Source organism: Carcharodon carcharias, chromosome 7 (assembly GCF_017639515.1).
Source record: "Carcharodon carcharias isolate sCarCar2 chromosome 7, sCarCar2.pri, whole genome shotgun sequence".
NCBI classification, from domain to species: domain Eukaryota; kingdom Metazoa; phylum Chordata; class Chondrichthyes; order Lamniformes; family Lamnidae; genus Carcharodon; species Carcharodon carcharias.
This window is the reverse complement of record NC_054473.1, coordinates 20,186,082-20,209,283: the sequence shown is the minus strand read 5'-3', so window position 1 is coordinate 20,209,283 and position 23,202 is coordinate 20,186,082. Positions and strand designations below refer to the sequence as shown.

Genomic DNA, 23,202 nt, shown 5'->3' with positions numbered 1-23,202 from the left:
TCACTGCTGAGGCCAGCATTTATTGCCCATCCCTAATTGCCCTTGTTCAGGGGGCATTTAAGAGTCAACCATATTGCTGTGGCCTGGAGTTACATGTAGGCCAGACCAGGTAAGGATGGCAGATTTCCTTCCCTAAAGGACATTAGTGAACCAGATGGGTTTTTATGACAATCGGCAAGGATTTCATGGTCAGCATTAGACTTTTAATTCCAATTTTTACTGAATTCAAATTTCACTATCTGCCATGTCAGGATTTGAACCCTAGTCCCCAGAGTATTACCCTGGGTCTCTAGAATATTGGTCTAGTGACAATACCACTATGCCACTGCTTCCCCCTATGTACTTAAGATTTCTTTTCTTCTTGTTATTAAAATTTTACTTTTAATTTTTAAACACCCAGATATAGATGGGTTGGTGGAGTGGGCAGTAAAGTGGCAAATGGATCTTAACATAGAGAAGTGCGAGGTCATACATCTAGGGAGGTCAAACAGTTACAGAGATTACACAATAAATGGGAATATACTAAGAGGATTAGATGAAGTGAGAGATCTTGGCGTACAAGTACACAGATCCCTGAAGGCAGCAGTTCAAGTAGACAAGGTTGTTAATAAGGCCATATGAAATGCCCTCCTTCATTGGCAGAGGTATAGAATATAAAAGTAAGGATATAATGTTGGAATTGTATAAAACACTGGTGAGGCCAAAACTGAGGTATTGTGTGCAGTTCTGGTCACCACATTACAGGAAGGACGTAATAGCTCTGGAGAGAATGCAGAGGAGGTTTACAAGAATGTTGCCAGGGTTAGAAAAGTGTAGCTACAAGGAGAGATTGGATAGGTTGGGGTTATTTTCCTTAGAACAAAGAAGGCTGAGAGGTGGCTTGATTGAGGTGTACAAAATTATGAGGGGAATAAAGAGAGTGGTTAGGGTAAAATTGTTTCCCTTGGTGGAGAATTCTAGAACCGGGGACATAGATTCAAGATAAGTGGCAGAAGGTGTAGGGGGGACATGGGGAAGAACTTTTTTATGCAGAGGGTAGTGGGTGTCTGGAATTCACTGCCCAAGTTGGTGGTAGAGGCAGAAATTCTAAACTCTTTTAAAAAGTACCTGGATCTGCACCTTAAGTGCTGTAAGCTGCAGGGCTACGGGCTGGGTGCAGGAAGGTGGGATTAAAAAGGGCACCTGGGTGTCCTTGGGCTGTTATGGACAAGATGGGCCAAATGGCCTCCTTCTGTGCTGTAACTTTTCTATGGTTCTAAGTGTTACTGGATTTCTTACTGCTGAGATCTGTATGTCCTCTTCTCATTTTCACGTTATATATCCCAGTTGTGGCCTCATCAGTGTTTTATACAATTCCAACATTATATCCTTAATTTTATATTCCATACCTCTGCCAATGAAGGAGGGCATTCCATAAGGCCTTATTTACAACCTTGTCTACTTGAACTGCTGCCTTCAGGGACCTGTGTACTTGTACGCCAAGATCTCTCACTTCATCTACTCCTCTTAGTATATTCCCATTTATTGTGTAATCTCTGTAACTGTTTGACCTCCCTAAATGTATGACCTCGCACTTCTCTATGTTAAAATCTATTTGCCACTTTACTGCCCACTCCACCAACCCATCTATATCTGGGTGTTTAAAAATTAAAAGTAAAATTTTATTAACAAGAATAAAAGAGATCTTAAGCACATAGGGGGAAGCACTGACATAGTGGTATTGTCACTGGACTAATATTCTAGAGACCCAGGGTAATGCTCTGGGGACTAGGGTTCAAATCCTCCCATGGCAGATAGTGAAATTTGAATTCCCTAAAATAGGGTATGCCCTGTAAGCCAAGTTTCCCTCTGGGATTCAGTTTGCGCAGCAATTAACATTGACTGTGGTCATAACAAATTTGGGGGCTCTTAGCAGGATTATTAAAATTCCTTGATTGGGTTCAAGTTTGTGAATCCAAGAGATACAATACAAAAAGAACTTTGGACTCAGGAGTTTTGTGTTGAGGGGTTTGAAAGTGCACAATGGCTTTGGCAATTGCTACGACTTTTCTGGGAGTGGAAAGTATAACAGTAGAATATTTGAAATCTCTGACTAAAACTCAGTTTAGAGAATTAGCAGATAAAGTGCAGGCAAAGATAAAAGCAGATTTTTGTCAGGCTGATGTGGGGTTAAAGTACATAGCCAGCATTTAAAGTTGGAGAAAGGGATACCTGACAGCTGGAGATCGTAAGACTTTAATTGCAAATGAAGAAGCTTGAACTTGAGCAAGAAATGAACTGAAAAGAAATGAATTGGAAGAAAAGGAAAAAGAAAGAGAAATGAAAAAAAAAACTTGAGTTAGAAAAGAAAAGAGAAGGAAAAAGAAAATAATAAATAGGGAGAAATAGAAATTAAAAAGCTTCAATGGGAAATGGGGGAGCAAGGAAGAGAAAAGAAAAGTTTACAAGAGATAGAAATGCAAAAGCTGGAACCTGAATTTCAGAGAGAGAAGTTAGCAATTGAGGAGAGAGAAGAGAGGGAAAGAGGTTCAGAGAGAGAAAAAAGCCAGGCAATGTGAATTATTTAAAGTGAAACTCAGATTAAAGGAAGAAAGGAGAGAAATCACTTCAGATGGTGACATGATTCCTTTGAGGAATTTGATTGAATTAAAAATCTTCAGTTAGTGCCTAAATTTACAGAGAATGGAGTTGAAAGATATTTCACCTCATTTAAAAAGATGGCTATGAAATTGAATTGGCAAAGAGGTGCTTGGGCTGTCATGTTACAAAGTGTTTTGTCAGGTACAGCAATGCCTGTGTATGCAAGCTTATTGGAGGAACAGTCTGCAGACTATGAGATAGTAAAGAAGGCAATACTAAATGCTTACGATATTGTCCCTGAAGCTTATCAGCTGAAGTTTAGAACTTTAAGGAAAATACCTCATCAGACTTATGTGGAGTTTGCAAAAGAAAAATAAATTATCTGGGATCAATGGTTCAGGGTATTAAACTTAGACAAGACTTTTGAAAATGTGAGAGAGTTTATGATTATGGAAGAATTTAGAAATAGCATTCCCGTAAACATTAAGACATATTTAGACGAAAGACAAAGCAAGAAGATTAGGGAAGCTGCTGTTTTAGCCGATACATAGGATATTTCACACAAACAGTTAAGTGTAGGAAAAGGGTCATATGGAAATCAGGAAGCAAGCTGGAGATATAGCAAACCTAGTGATGGTAAAAATGTGAGTAATAAGGATCAAGCTGAAGGCCATAAGTCTATTAAAGATGGAAAGGTGGAAAGTAGAGTTGAAGGAAGGAAACTGATATGTTACCATTGAAATAAGGCTGGTCATATGAGACTGATTGCAGTGGTAGGAACTCAGAAAAGTTCTGCAAGTAAGAGTACTGTGGGCCCTGAGGCAAGATAAACCAGTGGTTTTTGTACAGGTGGAGCAGGAAGAATCAGTGGTAGCAAGAGAAGTTGGAATGTGTTCACAACTTACCAAGTGGGGGTTCTGAAGGGCAGGTTGCAGAGATGTTTAAAGATTTTATATGGATATTGACTATACTTATTGTAGTAGAGCAGCCTGTTGAGATACAATCAACAGAGGTTTTACAGAAAGAATATCCAGGGTTATTTCCAGATTGTGTGGTAACAAGATCACAAACATACAAGTTTAAACAGAAAGAGGAAGAATCTAAAAGATAGAGGGAGGATGCTGAAATTTAGTTGACTGGATCAATCTTTGAAAAAATTGCTCAGGAGGAGAAGATGAAAAAGAATGAGGCTGAGGTGTTTAGTCCATTGAAGTTAGTGGAGTTACAGCAGATGGATTCAGACTTGAAGCAATTATACCAGGCAGCTTACTCTGAAACAGAAGCAGAATACATTCCAAAGTTTTATTTCATTAAGAACATTGTGTTAATGAGGAAATGGAGACCACCTCAACTTCCGGCAGATGAGAAGTGGGCGAGAATGCACCAAGTAGTGGTACACTATGGGTACCAGAATGAAATTTTGAGAGTGGCTCATGAAATTCCAATGGCTGGATATTTGGGAATTAGAAAAAGTCAGGCTAAGATACAAAAACATTTCTATTGACCTGGCCTGCATAACGATGTAGTCAAATTCTGTCAAACATGTCATACATGTCAAATGATAGGAAAACCTCAGGCAGTAATTAAGCCTGCACCTTTAATTACAATTCCAGCATTTGAGGAACCTTTTAACAGGGTCCTAATTGATTGTGTAGGTCGTCTCCCTAAGACTAAAAGTGGGAATCAGTACGTACTGACAATAATGGATGTGTCCACCTGATTTCCAAAGGTAATGCCTTTAAGAAAAATTACAGCAAAGTTCATTGTAGAGGAGTTAACCAAATTACTTACAAGGTATGGATTACCAAAAGAAATACAGTCGGATCAGGGTTCAAAATTAACGTCACAACTGTTTAAAGAAGTAATAACCAGGTTAAGAATGAAGCAATTTAGGTTGTCAGTCTGCCACCCTGAATCATAAAGCCTTAGAAAGATGGCATCAGGCTTTAAAAACTATGATTAGAGCATATAGTCAAGACTATCCACATGATTGGGATCGAGGGATTCCATTCTTATTGTTTGCTATTCGGGACACCCCTAATGAGTCCTTTCAAGTTAATTTATGGTCATGAAATAAGGGGACCACTCAAACCAATTCAGGAGGAATTAGTGAGTCAAAGTTCTGAAACAATTCTCCTGGATTATGTGATGAAATTCAGAAAGGGGTTAAGTAAGGCATGTGAGTTAGCTAGGAAACATTTAAATATATCTCAACAAGTAATGAAGGCAAAGCCAGACAAGAGGGCAAAAGCTAGTAGTTTTGTGGCTGGGGAAAAAGTGTTAGTAATGTTGACAGTGTCAGTCGAACTGTTAAAGGCAAGATTTAGTGGACCATACCAGATTGAAAAGAGACTGAGTGAGGTAAACTGCGCAGTAAATACCCAGAAAGAAGGAAGAGTCAGCAAGTGTGCCATGTAAATATGCTCAAAAAATACTTTGACAGAGTGGATAAACAGGAGGAAGTACTGATAGTTTTAAGTAAGGAAATGGATAGAAAGTGAGGATTCTGAAATTGACCTTCCTTTGATTAAATTGGACAATGAGAAGGAACTTAAAAACCTAAATTTAATGTTAGATTACTTTCCAGAAAAGTGTCAGAGTAATTTAAAAGAACTATTGCAGTCACAAAAAGCAATTTGTGGAAATAAACTGGGGAAAACAAATTTAGCTGTATGTGATGTTGATGTGAGAAATTCAGGTTCAATAAGGCAACATACATATAAATTAAATCCAGTAAAGTGCGGAAAGAAATTGAATTGTATTGAGAAAGTGGCACAGTCAACGTTTAGCACAAAAATTGACATGCTGCGAAAATATTGGCAAGTACCCTTATTGGAAAGGGCAAAAGAGATATCAGCTTTTGTGATGCTGGATGGTCTATATAAATGCAAAGTAACGTCCTTTGGTATGAAAAATGCACCAGCAACATTTCAGAGACTAACAAAGTTATTGAGGGACTAAGAAGTTGTGCAGTTTATATTGATGACTTAATAGTATTCAGTCGAACATGGGAAGAACATTTACAACATTTAAAGGGACTGTTTGATCAACTGCAGGAAGCCAATTTAGTTGTAAATTTGGCTAGAAGTGAATTTGGGAAAGCGCAGTTACATATTTTGGCCACACTTTTGGACATGGGCAAGTGGTCCCATGAGATGCAAAAATAAAAGCTTTTGTGGAATTCCCAGTACATAAAACAAAACAGGAAGTTTGAGATTTCTAGACGTGAGTGGATTTTATTGGAAATTTGTGCCAAACTTCAGCAGTGTAGTTCCACTAACAGGATTGTTAAAAAAGAACAGAAAATTTCAGGAGTGTCAGAATGCATTTGACAGCTTGAAAGCTGTACTAACAATTACACCTGTTCTATCAACACCTGATTATACAAAGCAGTTTAAGTTGGCTATTGATGCTAGTGATGTTGGTCTTAGTGCCTTGTTGCTACAAGAAGATTAGCTGGGAATTGAGAAGCTGGTAGGATATTTCTCACAGAAGTTGAATGTGCACCAGAAGAAATGTTCAACTATAGAGAAAGAGACTTTGGGCTGAAATGTCCCAGATTTTCACTAAACGCGGCAGTGGGCTGGAAAAATGGCGCTTTACCTGCCGGCCGCAATGACAGCTTTTCACGCCGTATCATTCCCAAACTTGCCGCATTGATTGTGCATTGATTGTATCCCGGGATACACGCCGTTTCAATGGCAGGCAGGCCTTGATTCGGCTGCCACGCCATCAATGTGCCGCTTCATCGCAGCAGGCACCGCATTTAAAGTGCAGCCACACTCAAAGTGCTGCCCAGAATTGCAGCAAAGAAGACTGCAGCCCTCAAGCACCTTTTGGATGCCATGCAAGCCTGCTGTGAAGTCGTCTATCCCCCCACTCTGGCTGCAGGAGGGGCAGCAACACTACCATTTGGCTTGGTACGCGGTGGCAGTGGTGATCAGCGCCAATGCTGCATAGAAGAGGTTGGCCATCCAATGCAGATAGAGGATGAATGATCTCATCCGTGCAGCCAGGGTATGGCAACCATCTCGTCTCTCTAAACTCACCCACTCAAGCCCATCACACATTCACTGGCATCTCACTCACTGCCAGCTCAAGAGACATCACCACCCATTCTCACACACATACTCTCCCATGTCCATCTGGCCTCATCTCCTCTGGAGACTGCCTCTTCAGCCCTCACCAACTTGAGGCCACTTGCACAGATTAATATGTTCCCCCATACACCATGGGATACCCTCATTCCCCAGTACAGCCCTCGTCCTGCAGCCTCTTCCTTGCCTGAGGCCACTCCTCCCCCTTCCCCAAGCAGGCCCAGGCCCTGCAGCTGTTGAAAAGCCACCCACATATGGTTGACCTGGTGAGTAGAGACCTGCCCGTGAGCCTCCCTAAAAATGATGCGGTGCTGTCTGTGAAGCCTGGCGCTGATGACTGCAAGTGCTGACTGCAGCAGGGTAGGCAAACAAATCTTGAAGTCTTGAGCGAAGTAGCCCACCAAGTGCACACCTTATATCTGCTGTTGTGAAAAACGTTGGCGTGTTTTCCCGCTGACGTGGGCGGACGATCCAGTGGGGGGGGGGGGATGAATCAGGGGGTCTGGCCTTATAATGAAATGCAGATGTATTACAATGAGGTTCCCAATATCCAATGGTGAGAAACATGGCCCACAGTGGACAAGCTGATTGGACGATCGCAAACTAGTTTCACGACATCATGAAACCAATTTTTTTCTTTCTCGCCATATTGTCCATTCACACCATAGAATACGCCCAATGCCAGGGGGCAAGGATAATCCTGGACTTTGAGTTTGTCGTTGGCTTTGCAGCATTTTGAAGGATATGTTGCAAACAATTCTTCAGAGACAGTTGTATATGCTAATTACAATCTTTTGAAGTTTCTGGATAAGTTTTGGAACAAAAACACGAGACTGTTTTGGTGGAGTTTATTATTACAACCATTCAATTTACAAATTATACATATGGCTGCACAAGAAAATTTGATTGTAGATGCATTGTCAAGAGGTTAAAATTCAAAATAACTTGGTTATTGGCAAATGAAGAATGGACTGGGATGAACTCTATTTTTACAAAAGACATATATATTTTCATGGTTACGCATGTGCACCATAGTGTAATAGTTTTGTTTGTATATATAAATGTAGTAAGGAATAAGGAATACGTTGAAAAATAAAACCATCTTTTTGGAATTATGATGGTTCATTTTTTTGACAAGGAACGAGGTGTGAGAAATTGATGTTTTAAATATATTTGTGTTATTCTGTGAAAAGTCTATGTGTGTGTATGTGTATGATTTATTTAAGCTGGGCAGAGAGTATTAGAAGACAGGTTGCCAGGGGGCGTTAAACCATGAAAAGGATGGATGTGTTAGGTTTGAGGTGCAACTAAACAGAGAGGATATAACATTTCTATTTTTAGATAAATTGAGAGTTTGTCTGAATATCAAAGGGGAGTCAAAAGTGACAAGAAACATATTTGCATATTGCAGGAGCTCCATAGGTAAAGAGAAGTGGCATATTATATTTTATTGACCCGAAAGCAAAGGCAAGATGGAAAGGTGAAAGATCTTATATTTGGAAGGATTTGAGTTTCAAAGAGGTGTGAGAAAAATGGAACCTGAGATGAAAGGGGGAAAATAGTATTTTAGAGTTACCATGGAGAGCCTAAGGTAGCTGTTTTGAACTGTAGCAGGAGCTGTTTTGAGCTGCAGCTGTTGAGCTGGAGCTGTAAGATGTAGCAGCTGGAGCTATGGCTGAGAGAGGATGCAATTTGAATCAACCACCCAGTCAAGCCAGAAAGGTCTTGGGCTGCAAAAAGCAGTTTTATTCTGAAGTTTGGATTTTCACAGCAGAGTGCAAGAGTACAAGTCATGTGGTATGCCTTAATTGAAGCTACAGCAGTTTGCCTAGGTAATATTACTGAATGTTTTTATAATTAAACAACTTTAAAGGATTGTTGCCTGTAAGGTGTTACTTGTGAGTCTGACCAGGTAGAGAGCCTTTTTGCGAAATGTTTTGTAAGACTAAGCTTAACTGTGTATCTGTAATCTTGTGTGCTTAAATTTTATTTTATTCTTGTTAATAAAACTTTTACTTTTAATTTTTTTAAATCCCAGAAGTGTTACTGGACTTCTTACTGCTGAGATCAATATGTCCCCTTCTTGTTTACAGATTACACAAAAAAGGGTATGACCCGTAAGCCAAGTTTCCTTTTAGGATTTGGTTCGCGTAGCAATTAACATTGGCTGTGGTCATAACAGTGGTGAATCATATCCATATGTTATGGCATTCAAGAGTAGTGTGCAAGATTGGCTTACTTAGTAATGCTCTTTGATCTGAACCAAGTGGTTCGGGGGGGTTCAAGCCCTCCTCTGTTGCTTGAGCTGATTATCCAGATGGCCATGCCAGTGAAGTATTGAGAGAGTGCTGTATATTGGGCCATCTTTTGGGTCAGACTTTAAACCAAGGTTCTGTCCACCTTCTCAGGAACAGCAGTGACTTTTCCAGGTCTTGTCAGAAAAACACATTAACTGGTCACCAGCATCACTACTGTTTGTGGTATGTGAGTGCATAGAATAGCTGTTAGGTGCACAAGGGTGGGGTCCTTGCTGTAGCAGAAATAAAGCTATTACCACATAACAGCAGTCACTTCAGAAATAGTCCATTCAGTGAAGAATTTGATTTGTTTTCTTTAAATCAGAAATAATCTTAGAAGTTAATTCTGAAGGACTTCACTGAATAAGCTATACAGAAATCATAGGCCTAAATATATGGACTGAATTGCGTTCTCTTGTTCAAACCATTAATGAATTTAATGCACAGCTGACTTTTTGAAATGGAATGTGATCTAAAAAGCACTCAAGACCCAATTACCAGAGCAGCTGTTTGAAACAGTCCTTTCATTTTTACAAAACATTACTATTCAGACTTGTCTGCCAGAGGTATTTTGCATTTTGTAAGATCTGCTTTATCTCTGCTAGAGCAAGAATCTCACTTTCGTGCACCTGTACTAGATTGCTACAGCCTGTGGAGGATGGTAAATAGAGAACAATGGGCTTAGGGTATCATATGGGAAATTGTCCTCAGGTTTCTCAGTCACAAGTTGTACAGTAGGCTTCCTATCCTCCTGGCTCTCCCTCCTGCCCCTCATCCAGGGAATGATGTGCAACACAAAATGAGACCAGAGTGATGGGAGAAAGTGATTAATCCAGCAGGTACTCTTTATAGAATAGGACAATAATGGGTCAAGCTGGGAAATATTGTGTATAACATCGCCACTCCATCGGAACTCTAGTGAGTGGCATTGTACAGGAACAGGAACAAATTGGTTGAGACAATGGCTCCAATTTCCTGCTCTGTCAATTTTTCAGTGTAACATGGCGCTCGGGTGGATAATGAATCGGGGACATCCTGGAGTTTCTGCTCCTGTTCTTGCATGTCCCCCAGTTTCCTATAGACAAATAGTTTACAGTGCGTCTGATCAATGAGCAGAATTTTCTGCTTGTTGGGCGGGCAAGCCTGACCCAATCTCCAGTGGGCGGTGAGCCAATCCCCGCCAGAGAAGCGGGCCCTGCCGCCATTTTACATGGGTGGACCAATTAAGGCCCACCCAGTGTGACGTCCAGCGGAAAGCGCTATGCACTTCCTGTGCAGGCGGGAGGGGATTCCCCAAAAGCAAGAGTGCGCTCTTTTGTACATGTACACGAAAGAGCGCACATCTCCCTGAGGCTAAGTGCTGCCTCAGGGAGATCGCTGACACTTTGAAAAAGATTAAAAATAGAAAAGAAAAATCCCTAACCTGTCCCCTTCGTGTAATAATGTCACATGAGATGGGACATGTGCATAATTTACATTATAACTTTATTAAACTTTTTAAATCCCTGCATGAAACCTCATCCCGCCAGTGGATGAGGTTTCATGGTTTTTCTATTTGCCATCAGGGCTCCTGGCCGACCAGCCAACCTTATGATTGGATGGGCAGGTCCTTTAATTGTTTTAATGATCCTGTCAATTGCCTCAGTTGGCCAATGACAGGTCGGCGGGCCCACAGCTGATTTTGCTGTGCCCCCGCCCTCCTGAAAATTTAAATGGGGCAGGATGATGTCGGGGGTTCCACCTGACATCATCCTGCATCATTTTACGCGTCGGCGAGCAGGCCCTGCCCCCTGCTCGCCAATGGCAATATTCTGCCCAATGTATCGTCTCTTTTTTTTTGTAGTGCCCAGCCGATTCATTTTAGTTCACCGGCCCTTTAAATTTTTGTGCAGCCATTGAGGTACAGTAGTTTAGAAAGGTCGACCTGTGCATGGCCTTTGTGGGAACTTTCAGGCGAGGGAAATGTGAACCCAGTGTATTTCACATGATTTGTGCCATAGTGACACTGGATGCCAGGGAGACATTGTGATCTTTGGAGTTGAACTTTTTGCTGATTATTCCATGGTGTTCACTTATGCTTCATTTAACGAAGCAGCTCAAGTCAGGCTTTAGAGGGACCTGAATAAATTTTCAGCCTTGGGCTAACATGTGGCAGGTAATATTCGTGCCACATGGTGACAGGTAAAATTACCTTATGGAACAAAGTAAAGCCCAACCACCTCCCCATGATCACACCACCATCAGCAAGGCCCCCACCATGAACATCTGGAGGTTAACCTTAAACAGAAGATGAACTGAACCAGCTATTTAAATACCATTTGGCTACTTAACAGAGCAGATGTTGGGGCCTCACTTCATGACCCTTCAAAATTTCCCCACCACCTGCAAGACTCGAGTCAGGAATTTGATGGAATAATCAACACTTCTCTGGATGGGTGCAACCACGATAATATTCAAAATGCTCAACACCTTCCAGTATAGAGCAATTCATTTGATGGTACCTCTGCTGCTAGAGTCAGTTCAAACCCCATCCATTACTGATGCATTGTGGCTGCAGTATGTGCAATCGACAGAATGTACCACAGCAATTCACCAGAGGTGACAAACAAATCAGCTTCCCCTAGGGAATGTGAGACTGAAATGAGAAGACCCTCTTCAGTTACTTTTATAGTATTTACCTTCCCTGTGGCTGCCACTAAGAGCATCGAGGTGGAGATAATATCATCATCCTCCAGTACCCGCACCCCCCCACCCCACTCCCCCCACAACATCCTGATTTGAAATTGCTGCTCAATGAGAGGGTTCATTAGTAACTTCTCTGAAGCTAAGAATGGGTAACAAATGCGTCCAAATATCGAAAACCAATTTTTTAAAAAGACTAACTCAATTTCAAGTATTTAGTGTTTATATTTCAGATTTCCAGCATCCACATTATTTTTCTTTTGCATCTGTGTATTACTGTCAGTGTAGTTAAAGTCAGTTGGCATTTGATTGGAAATTATAAATATTAGAACGATCAGAAAAGAGCACTGGAAACAACATCAGTAGACATTTGTGACATGGGTAATTCAAAATCTATGGCTTAAAGGTAAATGAGGCTGTTGATGGTGAAACTCACTCTTTGGAAAGGAAGTGTTCACCTCTCCAATGGAAGGACATTTTAGCAACAATTTCTGGAGTTCTCTGACATTCAAAACAGTGTCAATCAAACATGAAGAGAAACAAGAACATGCTAATGTGGTTGATGTGACTTAACAGATACAACAAAAAGATGTTTGAGGGTAAAAAGAAGTAAAATGGATGCCTTGTAGACACCCCTCAAATTAATGCTCACCATTCTTCAATAGTCTTACTAAATTAAAGAATATATTGAAAATATCATGCAATTAAAAGTTTTTTTTAACCACTTTTTTTCAACTCCATCATTTGGAATGGTATTCAACAAGGTGCAAACAGCCTTATTACAAATGTATAGGCCACCCTCCAAATCAGGAAAAACACTGGTACACCATCCAATGAAAAATTCGGAACTACACAGTGACATAGAGGTACATGGTCTTCAAAAACTCCACTCTGCTTTGGACCTAGTTCTAGCTCGTTAGGGAGAAATTTGTCCTTTAACATTTTACTTTTATTGAATTCTCATTCATCCTGTGTGTGTGGCCAGTTTTCTGGATGGGGCCTGTTTCTAGCACAAGAGATGTTGGAAACCCAGGATGAATGGAACAAACTGGCAGTTTGCACCAGTTACACCAACATTGGGCAAATTGCACCAAGGAAACCAGTGCAATCAAATGGAAATGCCAGGCACTTCCATGTCAAACTTCTGATGCACATTAGGGAGGAAAAAGGATCGTGCATATTGAGGCAAAGTGTATGGTGTCCTTTTCCTCCTAATAATATTTCCATTGATTGGATTTTGTTCAGCACGTTTACATTGGAAAGCAAAGAATATGGAAAGATCGCTTGTCCTCTCATAGATCATGAGCACTTTTTAAAATTCAGTTTCTCTCTTTTCCTGGAGGCTCTTAGCCTTGCTACAGTATAATTCTGCAACCATCAGCAGATCCCTGGTAAACTCACTTCAGTAAACATTCTCTATATATGAGTCTAGGCAGTGAGTGTCAGGAAGACATTTAAGCAAGCAGGGCATCATCGTCTAGCTTGGGTCTGTTTTCATCAGCTGTCCATCTCATACAATTTTTCTAGCAAGGATCTGCATAATCAGGAGTAGGAACTCTATGCAGTTTTTACCTCTCCACTTCCCGAGCAATGAGATCAATTATAGCAACATACTGCTGCCCCATTTAAGATTAGCTGATTCAGTGCAGACCAGGAATGAAACGTGGGTCTTCCTGTTCTCATTGTGCTGCAGCAAAAACCAGTAGACCATCAAGGATATCATCATTTACCACCTTAACCACGTTTGAAATCCATCAATAACCAGTTTATAAATAGATTCAGTTGAACCTAACATCTTTGTCATTGCTATAGTGCAATGTTTCCAGCATGGTTTCTGCCTGCAATAGGGAACACTCCACAGGGGAACTGCTTTGGGACAGTAGAGCTACAGCAACTTAAAATTAATTGGTTATCAACCGTCTCTTCTAACAGAACCCTGCACTCCCTTTAGAATTGTGCCCTTTATTTTATATCGTCGCTCCATTTTCTTCCTACTAAAATGAATCACTTCACATTTCTCCACACTGAACTTCATCTGCCACTTCACCCCTTCCTTGGATTCACCTAGTTCTGTTGAAGGGTCATGAGGACTCGAAACGTCAACTCTTTTCTTCTCCGCCGATGCTGCCAGACCTGCTGAGTTTTTCCAGGTAATTCTGTTTTTGTTCATCTGCCACTTGTCTGTCCATTACACCAACTTGTCTATGTCCTTTTGAAATTCTACACTCTCAGTTCATTATACTTCCAAGTTTCATAACAACCACAAACTTTGAAATTGTGCCCTGTACGCCATGGTCTAGGTCATTAATATATATCAGAAAAAGCAAGGATCCCAATATTGAAGACTAAAGGAGTAATCCCTGACAGAAAATCTGGAGTGGAGCACAAAAACAGAATTATGTATAAATATGCCATCTTTCTAGCATCTCAGCAACCAAGCCAAACACAGTGCATTGCATTCCTTTAGACTCAGTCTGGGAGGTCAAGAGGTGGAGCCTGACATTTGAGCAGCCCAGGGTCTACATAAACATTGCCAAGGTTTGCGCCCTGAAGAGGAAACTTCAGTTTCACTGCAGAGCGTTAATACAACATGGCATAAAGCAGTTACGAGTGATAAGCCCAACTCGATTGGGGTAGAGAACAGGTTCTACAGGCTGTCTTCGACAGTGGGAGGGACCAACATGCCCCACTGGTCAACCACTGCCCACCTCAAATTGGGCAGCCTCCCTGCCATGATCCATCTGCTTCAATGGGTGCTAGGAGCTTAGAGTCTCTGCTCAACAAGTGGACGGAATCCATCACACTGGGCAACCAAACAATTGGGAGACAGTCGCTGACAACCATTACCTCTGGAGGCTGACTGTTTGGAAGAGCATTGGAAGAGGTGAACAGAACAGAAAAGCTCAGCTGGCCGAGAAGAAGGTCCAGACAGAACAGAGGCCAGCGTATCATGCACCTTCTCAGCCCACTGTCTTCCTCTGCAGCAAATGTGGCAGAGGCTAAACTATTTACCACAACTTGCTGTTTTCTGTCCATAAGTAATTTTTAATCAAAATGACACTGAACCTATTTCTTGAGCCTCAATTTTGTTAACTTGCGTTTTATGTGTGGGTCATTTTATTTTTTAAATAATTTTCATCAGACCTAGCATAGTCTTGTTTACAGGTGTTATTAGCATCCATTTGCATTGTTACGCCAACTGGCATCCTTAACAGAGTATAATACCCCAAGACTTTCACAGGGAAAGCAAAAAGAAAATCACCACAAAGCCAAAGAAGGAAGTATTAGGACAGATGACTAAAAGCTTAGTCAGGTAAGTAGGTTTTAAAGATTATCTTAAAGTAGGAAATCCATCAGCTCAAGAAACAGTTATCTCAAAATGTAAGTGTGGTCCCATTGCGGTTAAATTATGTGGAACAAGAAAGCCACTTTGATGTCGACAGTCCTGCAAAGACCAACAGCTGCAGGGTTTGCCAGCATGAAGCAACCATCGGCCACAAAGTGCTTTGGGATATCCTCAGGGTGGGATGAGGTAATATAGAAATGCAAATTTGTTATTTCCTTTAGTCTTTCTACCAGAGAGACACAGAAGCACCAACTTGAGCAGTGGTGAATAAGCAAGCCGTCTTACACATGTTGGCTACATGTGAAACATTTTTAACACTGAGCCTTTTCACAAAATAAAGACAATGGATCTTGTCGAATCTGAGCAGCATTTCCCTCAGGTTTGCCAAAAAATATAAATATTCTTTTAAGGACAGAGTAGCTGCTCTGTGGGGTTTATTGAAGTCTGATTATTTTTAAGCTCTTAATAGCCTGAATTTTCAGCCCTGCGGGCAGGTGCAATTGGCAGACCCGGGATCAGCCAATTAATGCCAACCAGAGTGAAACACGCACTGAAAAACTAAGCGCTGCCCGGGTTGGGGCGGGAAGAGGGTGGGCGATGATGTCAGCGCGAGCACGGGCCAACGCTGACAGAAAGCTCCCTGAAGGCAGGGAGCCGCCTCAAGGAGCTGAAGACCTGAAACAGCAAAAATAAAGGTTTCAAAAGCTGTTCACGCATCATAATCAGTCACCTGAAAATTTAACTCATGAAAATGCTGCCCACAGAAATTTATTTATATTTTATTTCATCATGTAAATCTCATCCCGCCCGTGGATGAGGTTTGTTGAGAAATGCAAAGGCTGCCTGGCCGATTTGCCTGTCCGCCAACTGTAAGGTTGGACGGGTTATGTAAAATGACACATAATTTCACCGTTAAGTAATCAGAGTACTCACCCCATGTGCAGTCAATAAAAGGAATGTCATTTGGCTTCTCTGCAACAACAATCAACAAATACTTTTAGTCAGAGCATCATTAATGAAGGTGTAAGAACAGGCTGGAGAAAACAGACACTTGTGGCGTCAGAAAATTAACCAATTTCTAAAATTCTTTCATGGGATGTGGGCTTCGGTGACAAGGCCAGCATTTGTTTTCCATCTGTGACTGCCCTTGAGAAGCTAGTAGTGAAACACTGGGATTTTGACTCAGCAACAGTGAAGGGACAGCAATTGTAATTCCAAATCAGAAATGGTGTGTGGTTTGGAGAGGAACTTCTAGATAGTGGTGTTCCCATGCGTCTGCTGTCCTTGTCTTCCAGGTGGTAGGGGTCATGGGTTTGGAAGGCCTTCAATAAAGTTCCACATAATAGATTAATGATTACATTTAGAGCATGCAGTCCGGGGACAAGGTTTTTTTTATGCTTTCATGGGGCGTGAGTTTTGCTGGTAAGGCCAGCATTTGTTGCGCAAACCTAACTGGTGAGAGCCGTCTTCTTGAAGGGCTGGAGTCCATGTGGTGTAGGTCCACCCACAGTACTGCTAGGAAGGGAGTTCCAGGATTTTGACCCAGCAACAGTGAGGGAATGGAGACGTAGTTGCAAGTCAGAATGGTGTGTGACTTGGGAGAGGAACTTGCCGGTGGATGATGTTTTCATGTGTCTGCTGCCCTGGTTCTGCTGGGTAATCAGGTCGCAGGCTTGGAAGGTGCATTGGAGCCAGCTTGTTGAGCTGCTGCAGCACATAGTACACAAAAGCAAAGTACTGCGGACGCTGGAAATCTGAAATAGAAACAGAAAATGCTGGGAAAAACTCAGCAGGTCTGACAGCATCTGTGGGTTTTGAGTCCATATAACCCTGCTGCCACTGTGGGTTGGTGGTGGAGGAAGTAAACTTTTAAGCGGGCAAAAGTGGCAGAATCAATAGCTAGCTGTCTCCAAGGCAGAAAGCAGAGAGTAGGGATAAAGGGTAGCTACACTGAGTAGCAGAAGGAAGAATGTGGAGTTCCAGAAGGGTCAGTGCTGGGACACTGTATTCACAATTAATAATATAAACAATTTAGATTTTGGAATCAAAACCACAATTTCAAAATTTTTGGATGACGCCAGATTGAGGGCACATAGTCATTAATGAGGAGGATTTCGACAAATTACAAGAAGGCATAAATAAACTTTCAGAATGGGCATCTAATTGGCTAATGAATTTCAACATAGATAAGGTAAGAAAAATAAGGTCAGATATTACTTGGAAAATAAGCATCTAAATGGGGTAAAGAAAATGGGATCTGAGAGCACAAATACACAGATCACTTAAGTAATAAGGCCAGAAAAAAGCAGACCAAACACCAGGGTTTACTCCTAGAATTAAAAAATAGAGAAATAATACTAAACAAATATTGAACCTAAATTAGACGATACATAACTTTCAATGTACAGTTCTGATCAGCATATTATAAAGAAGATAGAGTGTCAATGGAGAGAATAGAAAAAAATTACAAGAATGGTAGCAGAACTGCAAGGTTACACCCAGCAAGAAAAGATGCTCAGGCTGGGTCTCTTTCCTCTTAGAAGGAGAAAGCTGAGGGGTAATCTAATAAAGGACTTTCAAATTATGGAATGTTTTGATACAGTAGACACAGTGAAAGCGTTCCCACTTGTGGAGAAGAACATTAAAGGCCATGAATGTCAACAAGAAATCAAATAGGGAATTCAGCAGAGAAGGAACAGAAAATTACTGTTGCATTATATTGATGTCTGTAACAGTTGAAACAGATCAGTTGCCTGGCAGAAAAACATGTCTCAGCAAAAGCTGCTCGTGGAAGGGACAGCGTGTTATTCACACCACGACCAACTGCATGACCAATTGATGTCCCAGGACATCACTGCAGGAGTTCCTCAGAGTGGTGTCCTCGGCCCAACCATCTTCAGATGCTTCATTCATGACCTTCCTTCCATCATAAGGTCAGAAGTGGGGATGTTCACTGATGATTGCACAGTTTTCAGCACCACTTGCAACTCCTCAGATACTGAAACAATTCATGTCCAAATGCAGCAAGACTTGGACAACAATCCGGCTTGGGCTGACCAGTGGCAAGTAACATTCGCACCACACAAGTGCCAGGCAATGACCATCTCCAACAAGCGAGAATCCAACCCTCTCCTCTTGACATTCAATGGCATTAGCATCACTGAATCCCTACTATTAACAGCCTAGGGGTTACCAATGACCAGAAACTGAACTAGACCAACCAGATAAATAATGTAGGTGCAAGAGCAGGTCAGAGGCTGGAAATTCTGCAGAGAGTAACTCACCTCCTGACTCCCCCAAGCCTGTCCACCATCTACAAGGCACAAGTCAGGAGTGTGATGGAATACTCCCCACTTGCCTGGATGAGTGCAACTCTTACAGCACTCAAGAAGCTTGATACCATCCGAGACAAAGCAGCCTGCTTGATTGGCACACCATCCACCACCTCCAACATCCACTCCCTCCACCACTGATGAACAATGGCAACAGTGTGTACCATCTGCAAGATGCACTCCAGCAACTCACCAAAGCTCCTTTGACACCACCTTCTAAACCTACAACCACCACCACCTAGAAAGACAAGGGCAGCAGATACATGGGAAAACCACCACCTGGAAGTTCCCCTCCAAGCCACTCATCATCCTGACTTGGAAATATATCGCTGTTCCTTCACTGTCGCTGGGTCAAAATCCTGGAACTCCCTGCCAAACAGAGCTGTGGGTGCATCTACACCATATAGACTGCAGCGGTTCAAGAAGGCAGCTCACCACCACCTTCTCAAGGGCAATTAAGAATGGGCAACAAAAATGCTGGCCTAGCCAGCAACACCCACATCCGTAAAATAATTTTTTAAAATGCCATTTTGTGGCCTATTTAACTTCTGAATTGAGATCCACCAGTCCTAATAAAACATCACCTTTTGTAGACAGGTTTTATTAATGTCTAATGTTGCGGGGGTAAACAAGGGAAAGTGCGATGTATGACACCATTCTGTCAATATTAGCAGCAGAAAATCCCTCTGTTGCCAGATCTGATCCTGAGAGAACAGAGTGCAGCAAGTTCACAGGGATACAGATTAGAGTGAGTGAGAGGAGCTGCCAGATCAAGAGCAGGTGAGAGGCCAGACGGAGAGGTTCAGGTAGAGGGAGAATAATGGAGGTGCATGAAAGGATTCATTGAGCGGGGAGAGGACTCCTGCTCAAAGAAGTGAGCACGGAGGTGAAGGCGACAGAAGAAGAGGTCAATGGCATGCCGAGCCCAAAATTCATTGAGGTGAGGGCGTAAGGTTGGGGGCGGGGAACCTACAGCCCATGGATCGGATCCAGTCCAGTGCTCAATTTCACCAGCCCACAGCAAGATTTGTAACAATATAGACCTATGACAGTAGCACCTTAAAAGTAACATTTATCCTCATCTTTATAAACTTGCTTTGGATAAAAGCATCAGCCAAATTACTGTAATAATATTTAACAATATAATATTCAAATTCAGCCATCGCATTAAAACAGCAGGTGAGTTGAAAAAAACTAAACTAAGTTGATTTTTATGTGTGTGGCCCGCGACTGGCATTGTCTGTGTGTGAATGGCCCATGATAAGAGAAAGGCTCACCATCCCTGGCGTAAGGGGATAAAACTGAGTCCTTTGCTGATCACAGAGCATTCAGAGGTCAGGGGGTATAGTGAATACACAGCAAGAGCTGGGATTAGAATGGATGGGTCAGAGAGAAGGGAAGAGGAGGAAGGACCCAGAGGAGCATCAGTAGCAATGAGTTGTTGTAGCTTGCATTCCTTAACACCTGAAAGGAAGAGAGAAGGTTTCTCGTTATTATACTGTGGATCTAGAGTGTTTGTATGCCTAACTATTATACAATGGATCTAGAGTGTTTGACTATTTGGTGTGATATTTCTTTGGTTTCCAAATGAGCTTTCGTTGGTTTGTGTCTTACAGAACAATCTAATTGGGGGGCCTTCACCAGCTGCTGAGAAAAGAGCCACAACCATGTCATCAGGCCTCACACTATTCACATGCACTTTATTCTAACTCTCCACCTCATCTGGCTGTCATATGGGGGAAGGGGGGAGAATTTAAGCTAGCATCGTCCTCATCAATGAACCATGATAAGCCATTTACTGTGGTTTGGAACACACCTACTGCAAACTTTAAAACTAAATTTAGAGTTGACTTAGATCTGAATGCCTTTGGCATTGTTGAAAATGAAAATGGGCTCCTTATGGGGAAGAAGGTCACCAAATTGGGGCTTTACCCACAGTATATTGAGGAGGGGACCCCAATGAATGGTGGTCTTGCCCAGAATGCCAGTCTACCCAAGCATAAGAACATAAGGACATAAGAAATAGGAACAGGAGTAGATCATTTGGCCCCTTGAGCTTGCTCCGCCATTCAATAAGATCTTGTGTTTCAATTTCCACATTGCCATCTAACCCCGATAACCTTTGGTTCCCTTGCCTAACAAGAATCTATCTACCTCTGCCTTAAAAATATTCAATGACCTCGCCTCCTCCACCTCCTGAGGCAGAGAGTTCCAAAATTGCATAACCCTCCAAGAGAAAAAGTTTCTCCTCATCTCTCTCCTGAAGGGGCGATCCCTGATTTAAAACAGTGCCTGCCTAGTTCTGGACTCAACCACAAGAGGAAACATCCTTTCCATGTCCACCTTGTCAAGACTGTTCAGAATCTTGTATACTTCAAACAAATCACCCCTCACTCTTCTAAACTCTAGTGGAAACAAGCCCAGCCTGTCCAACCTTTCCTCATTCCACTCATTCCAGGTATCAATCCGGTAAACCTCCTTTGAATCGCCGCAAAATAGCAGGAGATAACATTATCGATTTAATGGATCAAGAATTCAGTGACAGATTGGGAAAAATAGCGACCAATTTGGGTCCATAAATGGGGCTGTATGGATATCTACAGGAAAAAAATCTGTAGAACCAGAAAAAAGCAAATACCCACATTTACCTGATAGTGAGATTCTCCAGATTGCCAAAAAGAAATATGAAACTGCTGCAGAGAACTTTATGAGGCAAACACGAAAAGTAGGACAGACCCTGAGACCAAAGTGTTGCTGGAGCTTTTGTAAATTTCCAGAATGCTTTAATTACCTTCAGGATAGCATACAAACTGATTATACAGATCAGTGCCTGGAAGAAGCTAGCTCTATGAATAACAAGCTAGCATGGCTCTGGAAGATATCACAATGCCAGTATCCAAATATCTATACCCTTAACAAATGAAAATCCTCAAGTCGTGTTCAAAAGTTTGTTCTCCACAAGATTAAGGAGGCTCTCCGTGTTGCTGCCCTTGATCTAGCCAGTGATGCCCTGCTTGTTTTGGCCAACTCCAAATATTCATACATAAAAACACTCAGCTTCCTTATTGAGCTAAGCAAGACATTGTTCCAAAATAAGTCAAATGACGTAAATGACATTCAATAAAATAATTTGCCATTCTGGTACGATGGATTGCGAGACTCTGATTTCAGTCCCAGTTTCAGCTGTTATTGTATTTGGGCTTTCTTCATGCTGTCGGTAGGTGAAGCACAGGAACAAGCAGAGATGTATTATCTACAAGCAAATGTCAATTTTGGATACACTTACACGATATGCAAGCTGGCCATGAAAATGCCTGGCATTGTTCAGCTCCTTTTCTTAGACAGTCCCTCAGGAATGAGGATGACTTGCTTCCATTCTGATTCGATGCGTTCTGAGGTAGCTGATATGTCCAATTCATGATCTGTAGAATGGTCAACCATGAGTCATGCCATTACATTTAGCACCCTGGCTAAGCTAGTCCCAAAAATGACAATTATGTACGCATGAAAAAACAATATATCGTGCACAATTAACACATGATATATAGTTGATTTAAAACACCTGTGCCACCTTTGTGCTTCTGAGTTCTTAAGTTTTCATTTCCTACCACTGTGTTTTGGTGCAACCCTCACATCAGCACCTGAGGTGGAGGCAATCTGCTCAGTGTGGTACTCTGTTACCTTGGATACCATGGTGGGCACCCTCTGGAAGTAAGGGGCCTTCAGGGCTCCAGCCTATAGCCGGGATTTTCCAGCACTGACGTGGCATGACCCACCGCAGGAGATTCGGTGGCCCAGCCAAAAATCCATTGACGGGATGATCCCGGTGGTGGGTGGGGGCAGAAAATCCTCTCCCATGGAGGAGCGGGTGGGACAGTCTCCTGCACTGATGCAGGATGTTACAACTGGTCCCCGGGAGAGGTCTCCAAGTTTGTTATAATCCTGGACAAGATGCCCCAAATTGTTATGCCCCCAGGTGAGGAGGGACGAACTGGCTCCCCTTCTCAATTCAACCCCCTCGGTTGGTCACAACAAGGTTAATTTAAAAAGGATCCCTTCCCTCGTGGATACCATTTCCCAGTCCAGATGTATTTATGTTTTAGAAGGAGCCAATTTAATCAGGCTTTCTTGAGTCAAAGAAAGAGTAAATTTATTAGTTACTAAAAACTTGAGAAAAAAATAATAAAAATGCAACACACATACATACAGATTAGAAATGAGAAGTCCAAAAATAAAAGTTAAAAAAGATATACGAATCAGTCTTTGGCTTGTCTGTGAGAAGTAGATGGTGAAATGTTGTGGCCATGAATTTGGGTGATTCTAGTAGGGCTGACTTTGGTAGTTGAGCAAGTAGTTTGGAAACACTTGGTTCTGCGGGTTAGCTGAAGGAGTTGATCTATTTCCTTTTTGACTGGAGCTTTGCTGACTTGTGTCTTGCCTCCAGCAACAGAGAAAGTCTTTTTTTTAACCTGCAAACTGCAGGGATGCCTAGTTAATATTCTTCAGCTATGACCTTCACAGTACACACTAGCACACCAGAACTAGTATGTCAGAACCAACACACACAGATCAGGTTTGCAGCTGGCTTTTTAACCAATTTTCTTGTGCATTCCTGGAAGGGAAAAACAAACATGCATTTTGCCCAGAATCTGCTGTCCTTCAACTCAGATCCTGCCCACATTCTGAGAAATAACTCAGCAGGAAATGGTTTCCGCTAAAATGGTAATCTGTCTCCATCCAGGAGATTAGAGTTCAGGTACTTGCTTTGTATCTCTTCCTTTGAAGTGTCTCTGTTCTCAAGTAGGCCTTGACACCTTTTTAGGTGCAACATTCCGTTCTCTGGACTAGTCAGCCAACTGTAATTCACA

The 23,202-nt window shown here is 41.9% G+C and overlaps 1 pseudogene; it reads left to right on the top strand.

The window, feature by feature from the left end:
* The first annotated feature begins 59 nt into the window (after positions 1-59).
* Positions 60-21,478, top strand: LOC121279975 (annotated as a pseudogene).
* Positions 21,479-23,202: the final 1,724 nt, after the last annotated feature.